The 18,630-nt window shown below is 36.7% G+C and overlaps 1 protein-coding gene across 1 annotated transcript in view; it reads left to right on the top strand.

Annotated features, from left to right (window-relative positions):
* ZFPM2 (zinc finger protein, FOG family member 2) overlaps nt 1-18,630 on the top strand; it is a 454,522-nt gene that overhangs the window by 274,205 nt on the left and 161,687 nt on the right. The gene's annotated exons all lie outside the window — the stretch shown is intronic.

The following is an 18,630-nucleotide window of genomic DNA, read 5'->3' as shown; positions in this document are numbered from 1 at the left end:
GTAACTTGGGAACCAGTGATACTCCTCAGAACATCTCAAAAGTCAGTACGTCAGGCTCCAGCAGCCACTGAGTTTATACATTATTTAAGGGCAGCGTCTGACTGACTTCTGCTTATTATATTAACTTAAAAATGCCCAGAGTTCCACCTTTGCCATTCAGCAAAGTCTTCAATATTTAGCCAAGAGAGCTACTGGAGAGATTTTAGAACAAAATGAACAAACAAATAAAAACTTGGAAGATTTAAAGACTGCTCAGCTGGGGAGGCAGGGGGAAGAAGGTGTGGTAGAGCGGGGAAGGCTGAGTCATGGCAGGTCTATCAATGCCTTAGCGATCAGCCATGCTGTAAGACCAGTGAATTCACTCAGTTTTTCTTGGCAAAAGCTGCTTCACCGAATTGAAGGACGCATGTGTGTTTGTCTGTTTCATGGTGGAAGAGAACAGAGGGTCATTTTGGAGCATGGAGAAATTTGTGAGGTTGGGCACTTGTACCTCAAATGGAGACCTGTTGTTGAGAAGTTGATGTGGCTGAAAAAGCTCCAAGGCTTAAGGAGGGGGGAATGACTTCAGAAGCTGGGAGGCAGGAACCGAGAAGAAGAAGGCAGAAGAAGACAAATCATATTAAAATTTTTCCCGTGGCCAGAAAAGATAAGGAAATATCCTGCCTCCCTTTCTGTCCTTCCTCTAACAAATGACCCTTATTCCTGGACACAAGAATTTATACCTAATGTGTAGCTAGATGAAGAGCTAAATAACCTTCTTGTAATCTAACCTTGAAACTTTACCGTTTGCAATATTGGGTCTTTGCCAGTTCTTTGCTCATTTTGAGTAAGATATAGATTCTTTTTGAAGAAAAAAAAAATTCAATAGGTTCAAGGTTTTCCAGAGATTTGCAGGCTACCATTTGAAAAACACTAAGTTAAGGAAATTAAAATATTCTATTTACCATATTTCATGTGTAAGTCTTGACTACAAAAGACATGATTCGCCATCATGCCAGGTAAAAGTATATTTGTTTTCCTGTTTGTTGTGTTGGGATCAAAATGAAAACATCACATTGAAAAAAAATGCCCATAAATATCCAAGACCCCAAAAGGACTGTAGCCTCTAGGTTGAGAAACACTGGTGAAGGTGAAAAATGTATTTTGAGTTCCAAATGGTGCATTTTTCAAATGAACTTTTAGAGTCCATTTATAACTAGGACTCCCTGTATTTAATCATTTCACACTAATTTTTTCCTGGTTAGAATAAAGAATGTCTCCAGCACAGTCATCTAACATTTCCAACATAATAATGTCATTCCAACAATACCGAAAAATAAAACAAGATCGTTGACAGAAAAACAAGCTATAAATATTTTGTTAGAGTATGGAAGAATTTTTCAAATGTCTAATAATATATTGAGACTTGGCTCTTTATTAGAAAGTCTGTGAACTTTCCTGTCTCCTGTGCACTCCCTCTACAGGGTCACTATATGTTCCAATCGTCTGTGCGTCTGTAACATTTTAGCATGTGAACCAGGATGGAGTCAAAAAGACAGATGTTCCAAAAAGTTGAAATGAGTGCTCGCTTCGGCAGCACATATACAAAAAGTTGAAATGAAGGAGATAATTTTCATTCCTAGGGAAATAGTGGAACATTGAAGAAGGATCATTGTCTTCTTCTAAATGCATGGGGGAAACCTGTACCATCCCCCACTTTTGTGGGCAGAATTGCCATCCATCACCATCTCAGAACCCCTTTGTCAGTGTCCAAGCCACTTTTGCTGTCACTTCTCTTTAGCCAAGCCACTGATCGCCTTGGGACGTTTTTATCCTGACCCTCCCACTCAATCTGTGAACCTTTTTTTCTTCATTATACAAAATTAAAAACCTTGCAGGTATTTCCAAAATGACTGCTCTTGTGTGAACTTTAGGATGGTCAGGATTGCCGTCATGCAAAGGAAGTCATCAGTACATACCTGTGGATTGTTGGTTTGAATGAAATAGAGTTAAACTGAAGTCAGTCCTACTTTTCAGATGTAGTCCCCCTTAACCTCAGTTTTCTTTCCATGGTTTTCGTTATCCACAATCAACTGAGGGCCACAAGCAGATGAATCTCCTTCCGACATAATGTCAGAGGGTCAGTAATAGCCTAAATGCTACATGGCAGGGCCTGGGTTACTCCCCTCACTTCATCTCATCACATGAGCATTTTGTCCTCTCACATCATCGACGGGCCAGTGCAGTACACTAAGCTATTTTGGGAGAAAGTGCACATTCACATAACTTTTAGTACAGTACTTTTTTTTTTTTTTAAAGATTTTATTTATTTATTTGACAGACAGAGATCACAAGTAAGCAGAGAGGCAGGCAGAGAGAGAGAGAAGAGGAAGCAGGCTCCCTGTGGAGCAGAAAGCCAGATGTGGGGCTCCATCCCAGGGTCCTGGGATCATGACCTGAGCTGAAGGCAGAGGCTTTAACCCACTGAGCCACCCAGGCGCCCCTAGTACAGTACTTTTTATAGTTCTATTTTATCATTCATTATTGTTATTGATTTCTTACTATGCCTAACTTATTAATTAAACTTTATTATAAGTATGTACATGGGGGAAAGAAACATATATAGGGTTCAATACTATCCTCAGTTTCAGGCATTCAGTGGAGGTCTTGGAATGTATCCCTTAAGGATAAGAGGGGGAAGGAGCTGACTACTGTATTTAGTTAAAAGCAAGGTACAGACCAAAATTATGCAAATGATATTGCATAATTAATTTGATATTTCCCCCTGGTTGTTCAGTTGCACGCACAGGCAAATGATGACTGAGATCAGTAATGATGTTACCCTCCTCCGCAGTGTTCTATGTCAGCAAAGTAAACCTTGTTGGAAAGAGAGGAGCGGAGTGGGTAGGGAAGGAGTAGAAAGGGAAGGGAAGAGTAAGGAAGGAATGAGGAACCAAAAGAGCCCTGGAGAAGATGATTATAGGCAGCACGGATAATTATTATTGGAGTAAATGTGAAAACATTGTAAATCCAAAGCTGATGAATTTTAAGTATATAAGAACTTTGGGTACAGAAAATAATAAATATGATGCTAAGAAAAATCAGTGAAAAAAAGACTTTGAAAAAGAATGTTGAATGCTTTCTCTGAATTTTGATGGGAAGGAGGGTCAAGAAGCAACCAAAAGACGGAAGGAGCTCCAGGTAGCTTTGGTGGACATCTGTTTAGTCTCACTGATGAACAATCCGTGCTCTCGAAGGCTTCCTGACCTCTGACCTTGTGCGTAGACTAGGTCCCCATAGAGTCCCTCAATTTTGAGGCTTACCCACACTCTTGTTAAGATTTGGGTATTCAGTTTAAGGCTAAGAGGAATGTGGAGCACTTGGCTAACTTCCAGAGCAGAGCAGTAAAAATAGTACCGTGAGAAAAGATTAGGGTTCCAGAATATCGAATCATCTTGCCCAAAAAATAGAAGGCTAATACATGACTTAAGTGTTGTATTAAGGTTGAAGAGACACTATCCTTCAATTGAAATTCCATCTTCATTTTGGAAAACCGAAAATGAGTGATTTTGCATTACAACTGGATATGTTCAGGTTAGACCTTAGGGTTAGACTTTTGGAACCTAGTAATTTGCCAAGAAAACCAAAATTCCCCAGTTGTCATTAATTACTTCCTACACACCTTTTAGTTATTTCACTTATTTTTATTAGCCAATGACAGATTGTTTATATTTTTCCAAACAATTCTAGAGGCATGCATTATTTTATTAAATTATATGAGAAGTCCAAGTTGTCACCTTATTATTATTTCTGTTTCTAAGTTTGAATACTTCAAATGTAAGCCCTCTGAAGTGCTTGCTCCCTGTTTTGAAATACTCTATTGCATTTCTTTGATTTTAACTTGTTCATGTGGAATTTCCTAAGAGGGATTTTTAAAGCAACACTGGTTCATTAGTTATTTTCTCGTTTGTAAATTGCGTGCAAAAAACTTTCACTAAGAATCACCCCTCCTTAAAATCTTAGTCATATTTTGTCTTCTGCAACAGCATACCTAAAATAGCTGAGAAATTCTGATGTCTTTTCTTTGTTTACCGATTTTAAGATCATTATGCATACTCTAATGCATAATTATAATTATGCATTCATGATGTTACTTGTGCTGGCTTAACTCAGAAATAGTGTGAAGCAGCTAATCTCGAAGCTACAGGCTGTTTCCCATCACTTAGATTCTGATCAGAGCTGTTTGTTGAGTCTTATTGGAACGCGGACTCTACGTGCACCAGTCCCACGGCTGGACCCTTCGTTTTATCATTAGTTTCACTCCCTGCCCTTTCTTTTTCTCTCCAAATCTGTGCTTTTAAGACAGGAAAACTACAAGATAATTTGGTTTTGTCACATATGTGTAGTCTATTCACAGGAATTAAATGAGAGGAATCTCTAAAATTATCCATTTTATTTATAATCCACATTTTGGTATTATATGTCATAGAAACAGACATCGTGCCATTTCTCATGCCTTGAGATTTTACTATCAACTGGCTTTATCATTGAGTTTACTTCGGTGTCGTTTAAACTGGTCTAGTGTAAAACTACCAACCTTTCTTCCATATGTTATAGAATAGTGTGACTTTGGTCAAAAATGAAGCTGGTCTGTGTATCTTACACGTTGTGCCCTTATCACCGATTGCAAAGTATTCGTGCCTGCATATGGTAGAAATGATGCTATCTACAACACTGTGAAGGATAATAACACTTAAAAAAAAACCTAGATTCTTGGTTATTAAAAACTGAAATTTGGATTAGTCTGTAATAGCACAACATGGAAATATGTACTCAAGCTATGTCTTACCTGGGGTGTGTAGTTTCAAAAGACATGGAAGACAGAGCCGTAAATAAGGCATTTTGTCTGCATAAGTCGGGGGGCAGAGCAAACTGTACTTGTGTTTGTAGTTTAACCTTTCCTTTCTTGCAGACTTGAATTAGGGAAAATCATAATTTGTGAATCAGTGACCTTATTTCGTGATTCTCAGATGTTATGGGAGTGGAGACTCACCAAAGAGTATGTGTGGAAGTATGTGGATTTGTTGAAGGGACTCTGTATCTCTTTTAAGGGATGAGGAATCCTTGTGTCATTTCTTTAATGTATTTACAGCCATTGTGCTTATTTACATTTCTTAATTAAAGGACACCATGAATCTGTTTTTGACATCAAGTAAGGAGAGCATAGATTTTAAAAGGCTGTGTAACTCTGGACAAGTCCGTTCACGAGTTCCTTCCAATTGGAGTATGTGAAATCCTAGAACCAGAATGTGCTCCACGAGTCCGGGAGTCCTGGTTTTTTTCTTTTCATTTATTAATGAAGGCACTGGCTCAGGGAAGTAATGTATTTTGACCAAGGTAATCCGGCCACTTGGAGACAAAACTTAAGTCAAATGTAAATTTAGTGAATTCACAGGTCATTTTTGAATATACATGTAACTGGCATGTGCTATAGCATGAAACAGAAATTACACAGGAAAAGGTCGTAGACTTTGTAATCATGGGAGAGTTTGCTTTGTGTTTCATTTGGTTTGGTTGTCTTTGACAGATGAGACAACATATTTAAAATTTGAACTAAGCACTTTAAATTATGGTAGTTACATTTAAGACTTTGTTCCAGTGCGTGGTATGAGAGAAAACTACACTATTTAAAATTTTTGAGCTAGCTCAGAAATTCCCAATTTAGAGTCCAAGGCAGAGGAATGGCATAATTAAGAGCTCAATGTCCAGAGTCTTTTCAAATTATTTCCCAGATGCCCTACAAGCAAATTTTTAGATCTTGTAGGCACTAGTAAAAATGGTAGGTAGAAAATTCAGAATAATTTCAACAGAATAAATTATTTTATAAGCAATATGTAGAGCTTTTCATCATACAAGGTTAGATTTTATTCAAGTAACCTTAAGTTGCCATTAAAATCTTTTCATTGTGCTATTAGTGGTATGATTGTCTTGCCACTAGCCAATTTACTGAGTAGTTAAGAAGTAAAAAGATCAGTTAAAATAGTAAAATCTCTTACGTATGTGTAGTATCCTATATTAATCAGTCTGTTGTGTCTGGACAGATAAAATTAAATTAAATAGGCATAAGGCTTTTTATACATATTTAGCTATTCTTGAGTTTTTCTCCATTTCTCTAAATCAGTATACCTAATAATTATAAATGAACACTTACTATTTGCCAGGTATCGGTGTAAATGACTTATAAGTATTAATTTATCTCACATCACATCAGCCCCACGACATGTTATTATTTTCATTTTACAGATGAAGTAAGTGATACACAGAGAAGTTGAGTTTACTGACCGAGATCACACCACAGATGAGTAGCAAAGGTTGAATTTAAACTTAAGCAGTTTGACTCTGGAACCCATGCTGTTAGCCACTGTGTTAACTGCCTGTCTGTTAAGTCTGTAGTATATGAACTGAGGTTCCTGCTCCTTTGCCTCATGGTGCTTATCACATTGAAGAAAAATACCATATGCCATGAACAATATTTGAATTACAAGTGAACTCTAGTTTCAGACCCACTGATTCAAAAGAACTACCTTTTTTTCCAACTCTCCTCTATTTCTACCCAACGGTTTTTACTGAAGCTCCTCTTAAACTTCCCAGTTTGACTTTGAACTCTTATTGGCAGGCAGAACTGCTGTGATTATGTTTCGGTTCAGTCCACCTGTGAGCAGCCCAGTTTAAGCTGGGGAACATGCTAACTAAACCCAAACAGAGATATTTCTTTATGTGGAGACTTCCCCACCACCCCCAGGTCCCAGTCAGGGAGCCAAGACTATACAAGGCAGTTCAAGTTCCTTAAGTGGGTGTATCTAGAGATTCTAAAGAGTGGAATCGACCAGTCAGGCATGAAGACCTGGCTGGACTGCCTTGTAGCCCAGAGTGTGCATGGATGCCTCTCTGTGAAGTACTGTGTTGAGGCTCTATTCTGTTGACCAGGTGAATACCAAGAAAATCTATTCTTCATTTGTTCTTGTGTGATCAGTGCTGAACCGAGTGGATTTTAGCCTGAAGACACTTCAGATCTCATCATGAATTCTGCTTATGATTGGAAATGTTTATATAGGCTATTTTTTATCCATTGTTAAGGTATAAACATTTCTACAGGTATAAAAATGCCTGTAGTCACAAAAATAAAAATCTTAAAAATATTACCTATTCTCCGATATTTTTAATGTCACGAACTAGGCAATGTTTCGTTCTGTTCCTCTTATACCCACTTGATGCCTGATATTGATATTTAGTGTCTCAGCTAGACTTTTAAGACCCAAAACTGTGCAAATGTGAGAAATAATTCACTACAAACCTATAAATTTCACAGCTCGGAAAACCCTGAAGGTTATTAATGAGGCACCAAGCAATTAGCCTATACAAAGTACGGCTAGGAATCATGCATAATGTAAAACAGAAACTGCAAACCACTGACTCATGAAGATCATTTAAGCTAGTTTTCATGAACATGAAGAATTGATATTTAACACAATTTCTAAGAAGATTCTTATTGCTTTAACACTGGAAAGAATTTTGTTTCTTACAGATTTCCAAAGAGAAAAATAGAAAACATTTCCTGGTTAAGGCAGTTTCCACAATGGGAATTTGAACAAGTTGTTCAATATTTTAGAATCTGTTTTTACCTGTGCAAAATGGACATAACAGTGGAATTATGAAAATCAATTCAGAAAGTAAGGCAGCTCCTAGAATTTTAGCACATAGTTAATACTTAATGAAATATAAATCATGTAACAGGGTAATGTGTCATTCTTCCACCCAGCCAAAATTCTTGTTTTACTGGAAATTCTGCATTTCAATGGAAACAAATTTCTTTGGGAGTATTAAAAACATAAGCTAAACACTGCATAGAATAACATCCCTGTTACTGCTTTCAGCTCATTACAGACATTAACTCATTTAATCCTCACAATAATCGTATGGCATAAATACTTGCATTATGCTTATTTTAGAGATGAAGGAACAGAGTCGTTAAGTAACTTGTCCTAGGTCGCACAGCTCCTGGATGGAGACGTGATACAGGTTTTGTCAGCTTGGCACCAAAGAACAAGTTTTAAAATTTGACGATTAATAAAACATTTTAAGTGTGATAATGCCTACACTCTTAAGATAACATATATATATATATATATATATACATAATTTATCTTGGCTACATTTCATAAAATATTTCTATTTTTGAAATGTTTTCTCAATATATTTTGATATACTTTAGTAGCAATAATAATTAAATGGATATATAGTAAACTGATATTGCTAGAAGTCAAAGTGTATGGCTTAAACCCTGCTATAAATATAAAAGATTTATCACTGCGTTTTAGATGTAACTACTAAAAACATAAGCTCTATTTTATAGATTTTTTTTTTTTTTAAGATTTTATTTATTTGTCAGAGAGAGAGAGGGAGAGAGAGCGAGCACAGGCAGACAGAATGGCAGGCAGAGACAGAGGGAGAAGCAGGCTCCCCGCCGAGCAAGGAGCCCGAAGTGGGACTCGATCCCAGGACGCTGGGATCATGACCTGAGCCAAAGGCAGCCGCTCAACCAACTGAGCCACCCAGGCGTCCCTATTTTATAGATTTTCAATGGATATTGGAGAAAGCTTTAGTATTTTTAACTTCAGAATCATAGTGTAATCTTAAGTTGGCACAAAGATCCCTTAAGATGAGTCTATTCACCACTTCTCATCTATTTCTATGCTGTCATTTGGTCATGGACCATCAAATATGCATTGAGATTTCTGAATGTATCTGTCATATACTTGACATATCATGAGCTTGACTATAAGTATTTGTTTAAATAATCTATGCATATGTCATTTAGGCATTTTTATTATCAATACATTGTGAACATCTAGAGGAGGTATAGTTCATTTTTCATCATTCTATTCTTAAGAGTTTTATATTTAGTAGATATTTAATACAGCTTTATTGGATGAATAACCTAATTTCTAGTAAAGTAAAAAGTGATTATTTTAAAAGCAGAATAACCTCTATAAGTCTCTCAAAATAAAAAGGCATAGTTATTCAAAAATAATGGTGATTGTCATTACTAATTAGAATGTTTATACATAAATTTATATTATTTATGTGGCAAAAACCATATCTGGACAATGTAAACCAACTTGGTCTAACTTTTAATATCAGACACGTGGAGCCACATTCAGAATTTAACCCCTGGTATTTGCACTTAGTCATTAAGTTTTTATAGATGCGTGCCTGGGTGACTCAGTCATTTAAGCATCCAACTCTTGGTTTCAGCTCAGGTCATGACCTTGGGGTTCTGGGATCAAACCCTGCATTGGGCTCCCTGCTCAGAGGGCAGTCTGCCTGAGGATTCTCTCCCTATCCCTCTCCCAACCCTGCTGCCCTGCTCTCTCTCTCAAATAAATAAAAATATTTAAAAAATATTCTTTCTAACATATGCATCAATACTTTTATTCATATTTCCATTCCTTTTGTGAAGAATACGTTTTGAGAATTTTGTCCAGGGTTGGTATTAATAAAGTTTTATCTCATTTGGTTCTGATTCCAGAGCATGCACCTTTAGTCGCCCCACACCCACAGGCATATTGAACAAAGGCCCCCCTGCACTGGGAGCACATAGAGGTGACCCTGTTTCATTGGTCAGAGTCCTCTTCTGCTTGTTTTTCTCCAAGGAAAGCAAGGCAGTCCCCCCATCCCAACCCTGAAGGGAAGACCACACCCAGTGACTAGGCCCTTGACTTTTATTCTCTGGAAGGACAGAATTAGTAGAGTCCTTCTACATCTGTTGATTTGGGGGGAAAAAAATATCGAAAACTACTATCGTGGTCAGAGTCTTGCTTTAGATACTTAATTTAAATGTTTGCAATAATCTGGTTATTAGAATGTCTCACAGATTAGATAAGCTTTGTTCCACTCGTCTGTCTGTAGCACCTTCACGCTTTTGCCAGCTAGACTGCCAAGCTTTGAAGCTTTTGCTCAATAACTTGTGTCATGAAAATCTGCTTTCCCAAAAGCTGCTATATTTATCACAGCACCTACTTGTATGGTTTAACAATGCCATCGTTTTTCTTTTTCTTCTTTGGAAGGAGATGCCTTTCTCATTCTCATTCTTCGATTTTGCCATAGACTGTTACCATCGGTTTCAAATATCAAGTACATTTCAAGTTCAAAATATAGGGGAGTTCTTAATCATGTATAGTTACAGACGGAAATAAAGGTACGCATCATGAAACCAGAACATGTAATGTTTTGGCAGGAAAAGGGGGAAAAAAAAAAAAACCTTTTACATTTGGTTTTAAAATTGACTATATTGTTAATATCAGGATTGCCCTTTTTTCTTTGGAGGGAAAGGGCTGATATTAAGATTGGCTCCAATGGTAATAAGGAGACAGTTTAAAAGGTATCCAAAAGATTCATTACATACTGCAGTGGATTAATTCATGAGGGACAGACCTATCTCAGTATCGAAGGATGACTTTGTGCAGGATAGAGCTTTTTCTTTCTTCCACAGAATGCCTTTGGGGTAAATCTCAAAAAGAGACTGCTGAATAGAATTGACCACTATTTTTTTTTTTAATGTGTAAATAGGTCATCGATAGTTGAATGTATTTATGTACATCTGTTACCTGCTCTGTGTAATTCTTCATGCTAACATTTTTATTTTGACCACACCACTTTCTCTGACCCTACTTATTTTCCTTGTATTAATATTCCGAGGTAAAGTAAATTAGATGACTTTATTTACTGCTTGAGCAATAAATAATAATAAAAAAATAAAAAGTAGCCTTTCCTCAAGTAAGTGTAAGCTGGTGTGTTGAATTTTCATACATATCTTCTTCACACTCAAGATTTGAGTTCAGACTTGACAACAGTTCTGTGGTAGAAAGCCTCATGATGTTATTGTCAAGCTGTAAGGACACTGGAGATCATCTTACAAAGGAGAAACGTGAGAACAAGAGAGGTTAAGTGATTGGCCCCAGGCCTCTCAGCTGGGATCATGGCTTTCCGGGTCCCTGAACCCCTCCACAGGTTTATGTGAGGAAGGATATTCAAGAACAATTTACTTTTTCCTTCCCAAGGCTTCGGTGCTGACACTCTTTTGCACATTGCACTAGGTGCAAGCCCAGAAATTCTGCCAGGAGCAAAACAACACTCCTTAAACACTCTGTGACTTTCAGAACTGTATAAAATAAAAGGTTGAAGTTAATGGTTGCCAGCTTGCAGGGAGTAGTTCCTCTTCGGAGCCAAATATATGTGGAGAACAGATGAGACTGTGGGAGTGAGTTGGCAAAAGGGAAAGAGAAATGAATCTATTCTTTTTTTGAAACTGAAAGTATAATAAATATCTGGATAATTTGGATGTTTATTATTCACTTAGAGACTCTCCCATTTAAAAAATGAAATATCTGTATCTTTAATGTGAATATTCTTAAATAATTTTATATTCTTTTCCTAACTATCATGAAATAATCTTTTTTTTTTTTTTTTGGGGAAGTAAAGAGATTATTTTAATGACCTCTATATGTGGAACTATTTGTGTTCACATTCTTAAAAGATCATTATTTCTTACACTGAAATTCCTATATTTAAGCAGTGACTCATGTTGCGATAATGGGTTTCCATAATTTTGAGAACTAAAAGCAAATATACCTCAGAGATAATGATTATTTAAATTTTTGGTTCATAGAGATAAAACTGTCTTTGACATAAGGAGTATGGATATAGGAGCCAAGAATTCTATCATTTTATTTCACACTCATTTTGTTTTTGAAAAGTCTCTTACCGTGTTTGAGATCCCACATACCACAGTGATCTTAAAGACGCTTGTTAGCAGAAGCTCTCTGGGATTTCACTCTCATGCTATCCTTAAGGGATATTTTGTAGAACTGTGCTCAAGAGAAACACTATTCTAATGAAACCTTCCTGGGATTTTCATTCATAAATCTGTTCTGTGCCTAACGGTATAGTGTAGTGGTCTTTGTTAGAGCACATTACTGATGCCTTTCCAATTTAGACTTCTCACATTTTTTCTAATTTAAGTCTATTCTTAATTTATTTGAACTTGAGTTTGAAAATGTGTCTAGCACGTCAATTTTTTTCAAGCAATGGAAATTTGATAATCTTTTACTAAGTTGAATTTTGTTGCTTCTTTAAGAATTATTGTAGGTAAAATACTTGGTATTAGTTGGGAAATTCCTGAAGTTACTTCTTCATTTAAAAAAAAAAATTTAAGTCTTTATTTATTTATTCATTTAAGTAATCTGTACATCCAGTATGGGGCTCAAACTCAGACCCCAAGATCGAGAGTTTCATGCTCTTCCAACTGAATCAGCCAGGAACCCTGGAAGTTACTTCTTTAAATCTGTTTGCACACCTCTGTCTTTCCATCTCTCCGCTTCTCTCTCTCTCTCTCTCTCTCTCATTTTTAGACACAATAAACAAAAGGAAGATGTCAACTCTCACCCAAGGCATATCCCAATGTAGTTCAGTGGCTGTTTCATTCATTTTTAAATGTAAACACATAACTTTAATAGAAACACATGATACACTTAGTCTTGTCTGAATAACGTCTGGCATTCATCAGACATGGAGAATACTTAGGTGTTATTGCTAAGAACCTGTTTTTATATCATCACACAGTTACTCTTGACCCTGCAAGACCACATGGAATAGAGTTAGTCTGTTTCTGTAATGTAAAGTGACCTTCTATTTTTTGAAAGGAAAAAAAAAAAAATCTCAGCCTCTGTAGTATCAAGTTCAAATATTTTGCATGATGTCCTATATAACTTTTTAAAGGATATTTACTAAAAAACCCAGTTTTATTAGGTGGAAAGCATCATACTAAATGTTTTCTCTCTCTCTCTGAATCTTTTTTATTTTATTTTATTTTTTTAGATTTTAATTGTTGATTTTTTAAAAGTATGCTCTCAACCCAGTGTGAGGCTCGAACTCACAACCCTGTGATCAAGAGTTGCGTGCTCCCCCAACTGAGCCTGCCAGGCACCCCCTTACTAAAAGTTTTATAGTTCCTGTCAAATCAGTAATGTTGAGACTATTGGCCATGCACAGAATTACTGAAAACACAATTGTGTAGGGCTTCAAGTCATATTACTCGACATTTCTTCCCATTCTTGGTAGTCCAAGATTTTAAGTTATTATGCTTAGGATAGGCTTAGGATAGGCTGGATAGGCTTAGGATAGGTTGTTGGTAAAGAGAATTTCTAGATTCAAGTTCACTGTCACTAGAGACTTCACAGGGTTAAAGGGAGAGTGACACAATGTTTTTGAGACTACCAGATTGTGTTTGAATTCAATTCCAATGTGGAGAACTGCTTGGATATTAACAGAAACTTTTACAGTGTAGTAAAGTACAAGGTCAAATCACATACAGTACCCTTTTTTTTTTTATGTAGACAATAGTTCAGTTGGAGGAGATTGGCCATTTTTCTGGTTCTAACTAAATAAATCTAATGTCCACAATAATTTGGAAAATTTTCTATGCCTCCTATCAAATATGTTTTTATAGCCGAGAGAATAGGAAAAGCGATGAATTGTTCAAACAGCTATGAATTTCGCCAAATAGACTTCGGCCCTCTTCACCTATTGCCCAATCAACATCCTGAGAGCATTTTTATCAGCATCAAACCACATCTCATGGCATTGGCTTGAGATTTTCTAATGATATTTTGTTATATTTCCTCAACTAAAGTCAATGGAGGCCAATTTTTCCATCAAGTGGCACTTCTCTTTTAAAAGGCTGCAAAGTCAGGTTCTTCTCATAGGTCAGATTTTCCTAAGACTTTGAGCTCTTCTTAAGCCTCATTTTGGAAATCCTCAACAAATATTTCCAGCAAAACTTGGAATCCCTAAGATAGCATTATGTCACCGGTTTCTTGGGTTAGAATTATCCTCTGTGCTTTACCTTTGGGCTGTCTACTTTTATCTCCATTAACCTTTTGGCTTGAGTATAAACATTTATTGAAGGCTACCTCCTTTGTCGGTCCAGTAACTCCAAAGGTTAGTGAGAAGTGGATGCTAGTTTGACCTCTTTTATCCACATTAGATGATTCTAATTATTCCTAAGAAATGACACTTTTGACCCATTTTGTCCTTGTCAAGTTTGTCTAGTTGTAGGCTGTCGAAGCATGAAACTCTGGGTTCAAACAGTGTCCAGGAGTGCACATTTTTCCAGCTTACAATGCAGAGCCTCAAAAGTGCACACTGTTTCTTTTTCTTTTTGAAACATGCCAGTTTAACTGAAACTCAGGGCTCCTGTTATGTACCTTGAATTGATTTATTCCTGAAAGAGACTGCCTAGATATGAAGTGCAAACTTTAACCTGTAAAACCCCATGGGCTATTGAATACAGAAAAAAAAAATGAAGAAAACCTTTGCATAAGTGAGGATAAGCTAGGTTTTGCTGAGGTTGCAAGCAGCTCTACTACCACAGCGACTTCGTACATAAAGAAAGAAGTTTCTTTCCTTATCATGCTATGTGACTGCTGTGATTCCCAGGGCTTCCTCCTTACATGCTTCCACGATCACTTCAGCAACAGCAAGGCATGATGGTGAGTCCATTGGCTCTTCCGGCTTCTCTGTGGAAGTGACAGAGCCATCTCTTGTTCAGTTTCATTGGTCCAGGGAAGTCCTATGGCCACCCCTAACTTCAAAAGAGATCTGGAAAGCAGAGAGCTGGAAAAACAGCTGGATCAATAGCCCTGGTGACTACCATCAGGTTTAAATTGGAAACTTAAGAGCTTTGGTCCTGACTTTTATGTGCATCACTACAAACATGACCAGCACCTGAGAAATAGGAAGGATTCAGTAAATGATTCTGAGCATTTTTAATTTGCTTATTTATATAGCTATTCAGCAAGAGTTTGACATGCATCTGCAGTGCACCAAACATCATGCTGGTTGCTTTAGATGACTTTCCTTAAGATAAAAATGATTTGGCAGATGTGCATTCTGAAATTCAGGCCATTCGAGTTGAAGTGGTTTTCTGGTCACAGAGCCAGCCCATAGCACATAGTGGGATTCAGACTGAGGCCATCTGACTCCAAGAATGGTAATGTCCTTTTGGTTCCATCTCAACTGTAAGGCCAAAGGTGAGTCATGAAATATTTTGAATACTCAGTTGTAGAAGTGGACATTATAACACCACTGTGTATATTTTCATACTTGAAGACAAGAACAATAAGCATATCTAATGACTATGGAATGACAATGTAGAGTTGATGTTATTCCAACAAAGAAGAAGCTGTTTCACGTTTTTGAGTCCTTTTGATAAGGAACTTTAAGTCTTTTTTTCTTTTTATTTGACTGTAAGTTGGTAAGCCCAAATGCCTTTTGTATTAGTTATCTATTGCTGCTGAAACAAACTACTATAAATTTAATGGTTTAAAATAACCCAGATTATCAGTTCTATAGCTCGGAAATCCAGTATATATGTCATTAGACTAAAATCAAGATGTCAGCAGGATGCGTTCCTATCTGGAGGTTCTAGGAGAGGGTACCTTTCCCACCCTTCAGCTGCTGGCAGAATTCACTTCCTTGAGGTTGCAGAACTGAGATCCCAGTTTCCAGACCCCACAGTGTTCCTTAGTTTATAGCCTCCCTACGCCATCTTCAAAGGCAACAAAGGCAGATGGAATCCTTTTCATATGGAATCTCTTTGATCTACCGATCTGACTTTCTCTTCTATAAGAACTCATGTATTTAGATGGGGCCTATCCAGATAATGTAGGAAAATATCACCATTTCATGGTCATAAATTTTAATCACATCTTTAAAATCCTTTTCCCCAAGTAGGGTAACATATTCACAGGTTCCAAGGAATTAGAGTATGGACACCATTAGGGGTTGTTTCTTTGTCTATCACAACTTTTATATCTACTTTCTTTTCCAACATATTGTGCCAACTGTATCCTCTGTAGGATGCTAATAAAATCTTGGCTTTACTTTCTTTATTTGTGAAATTAGGGAATTAAACTCATTGAACTTTGAAGTTGCTTCCAGCTCTTAACAGTCTAGACTTGTATGAGTCCTTATGATAGAGACATGGGAAAGTGAACCTAATGATCAATGTGGATATTATTGTTATTTTCTATTCATGGATTTTGCTGGAGTGTAGATTTCATATAATCCTGGATAACTCCCTCCTTCTCACACTTGGTAATCTTCTTTGAAGTCAGTCAATCTCTACAAAAGTTGACTTCTTCAGAAAGAAATTGACTTACCTCCTCAAAACTGTAATAACTGGTCCCTTGAGATTTTTTATCTACTTATTATTTACTTTACAGCTTGGGTATAGCTTTCAGCAAGGCCTTGCTACATTTTTGCTTTTGCAAGAGTAAAGTTGGTTGGTTTAGAGTAAAAGAAATTGTTTTTCCTTGTTTTTTAATAAGTCAGATTCTGCCTGTGCCCAGGTGTAATAAAGGTTTTCAAGGTTTTAAAAGGCGTGATGCCTAACTTACTACTAAGAAAAGATATTAATTAACTAGTCTTATTTGTATCATAAAATTAATTCCTTCAAATCGTAATTTGCTTATGTACTAAGTGGAGAAAATGTTAATACCTAAGTCCTAGAGTTTAAAAATCAAAAAAGATAATTGAGGGGAAGAACAACATCCAACATTTAGTGCTCAGTAGCTGTAAACCACTGATATTGTTTTAACTGTAGTAGTACTAATAGGGGTGGAGGTGAACAAGTCGCTCCCCAGTTTGCCCAGGAATTTCCAGTTTAAGCGCTGAAAATCCAGCATCCTGGGAGACCCTTCAGTCCCAGGAAAACTCAGAGGGTTGGTCACCCCAGGGGTAGTGGTAGCTGGAGACTGAGCTAGACATAGAAATGGGGTCCTACTTCTACCAGCTATTTGCCTTAGAAGAAATTATTAATCTTTGAATTGCAGGGTTTTGTTTGCTTATTTGTTTTGGTTTTGGGTTTTTGTTTGTTTTTTATCTGAGAATGGACATGAAGACTAAATAAGTCAGGAAAATGTCTAAGAAAGTCCCTGCACAAGTAACATATGTAGTAGCACCATATTCTTCCTAGTTAAACTGTCTTTACTGGTTTCCTTTGCCTAGAAATTTAAGCATGAAAGGTTTTTGCCTGGTTTGAAAAGGTCCTTCAAAATATGCTTCTCTTGCCTTGCATTAACCCCAGAACAATTTACACATGACTTCATACTCCTTATCATGCTACTTTTTGCATTATAGTAAACTTTTTCTTACGTATCTGTAGCTTTCACCGAAAAAGATGCCCTCATATTCCGAGCACCAATTAGAGGACCACGATGGAGGTGGTTTGTATGCTCATAAATGAACAGAAGATTATAGTAACAACAAAATCAATTGATTTGCTTTACACTAAAAGAGCCCCTAAAGAACTTAAGTGATCAATATCTATTTTTCATATTATCTGTGGAAAATTATAAAAGCTGATCTACTGTGCAGAAATTTTTGTGGCTCTAAGAACTATGGAGCATGAAGATTAAATAAAAGGCATGTCTTTCCCATGAAATAACAGTACAATAGACATGGGGGAGGTGTCTGCCATTGAATTCTGTTCTTTAAAAGCGGAAGAGAGAAGGTTTTAACAATAAGATCACGAAATCTTCTACATGCCGGTTTATCAAAATGGTGTGCTCTCTCTTGTGACTTGTTCTGCATACTGCTCAGAGACCTGCTGACCCTCATCTGTGGATTTACCTGTTTCTCTGGTAGTAAGAGAAGCAGGCAAATGCATAATTAAAGCCTAATATTTAATTGGCTATGGGTCATTATCATTTCAGATTGAAGAAGTTTGCTTGTCCTCAATTCTGTTTGCAAACGGAAATAAAAATGGTCACTCAGACTAATAACCATAAAGATAACTTGATACCATTTTTGTCTGTTGTTCAAAAAAGATATAATATAAAATTGCTTCTTTCCTCTAGGGCTTTCACCGAACCATCCTTAGAAGACTGTCCTTTCAGAAACGATTTCTATAGTTTGTTACTAGGAAAGTTTCTCTGAACATGTAAAGCACCAGATAAATGTTTGCCAAATATTAAGATATGTAGTTGAAAAATTAAGAATTTGAAATGAATCAAAGTATGAATATAAAAAAAATTTGTAGGCTAGTATTTCTCACCATCTGTTTTGCCATCTCTTTCAACATTTGAAATATTTTTTCAGATTTCTTTTTTTTAAATTTATTCATCATGGTTGATTATTTTTTCATTAAACAATATGTTTTATGGTTGTTCTACCCCTTATAATATAATTGATACTTCAGGAAATGACTTAACATTCATCTTATGCCTAGTTGTCAATATGGGTTTGCAGCTAACAATAGATCCGTGTCTCAGACGCTATCATTGTTGTCATTCAGCGGGTGAAATGGGTTTTCCAGATTCCTGAGGGATTTGAAATAACCAGATTACGTGGAACTCCTCAAGTGAATACTTATTAATGCCAATTTGGGAAATTTGCGGCAGAGTCTCCAGAATGAGCTGAGATCTCTTTGGCAGGATCATATCTAGGTGAAGATTCAGTTCAGAAATTACCTGGAGACCCTTGCATTGTGTCTGTGTTGTGGTTTTGTGATATTTGATATACAGACATGGT

This window comes from Neovison vison, chromosome 4 (genome assembly GCF_020171115.1).
Source record: "Neovison vison isolate M4711 chromosome 4, ASM_NN_V1, whole genome shotgun sequence".
NCBI lineage: Eukaryota > Metazoa > Chordata > Mammalia > Carnivora > Mustelidae > Neogale > Neogale vison.
This window is presented reverse-complemented; position numbering and strand designations above follow the sequence as displayed.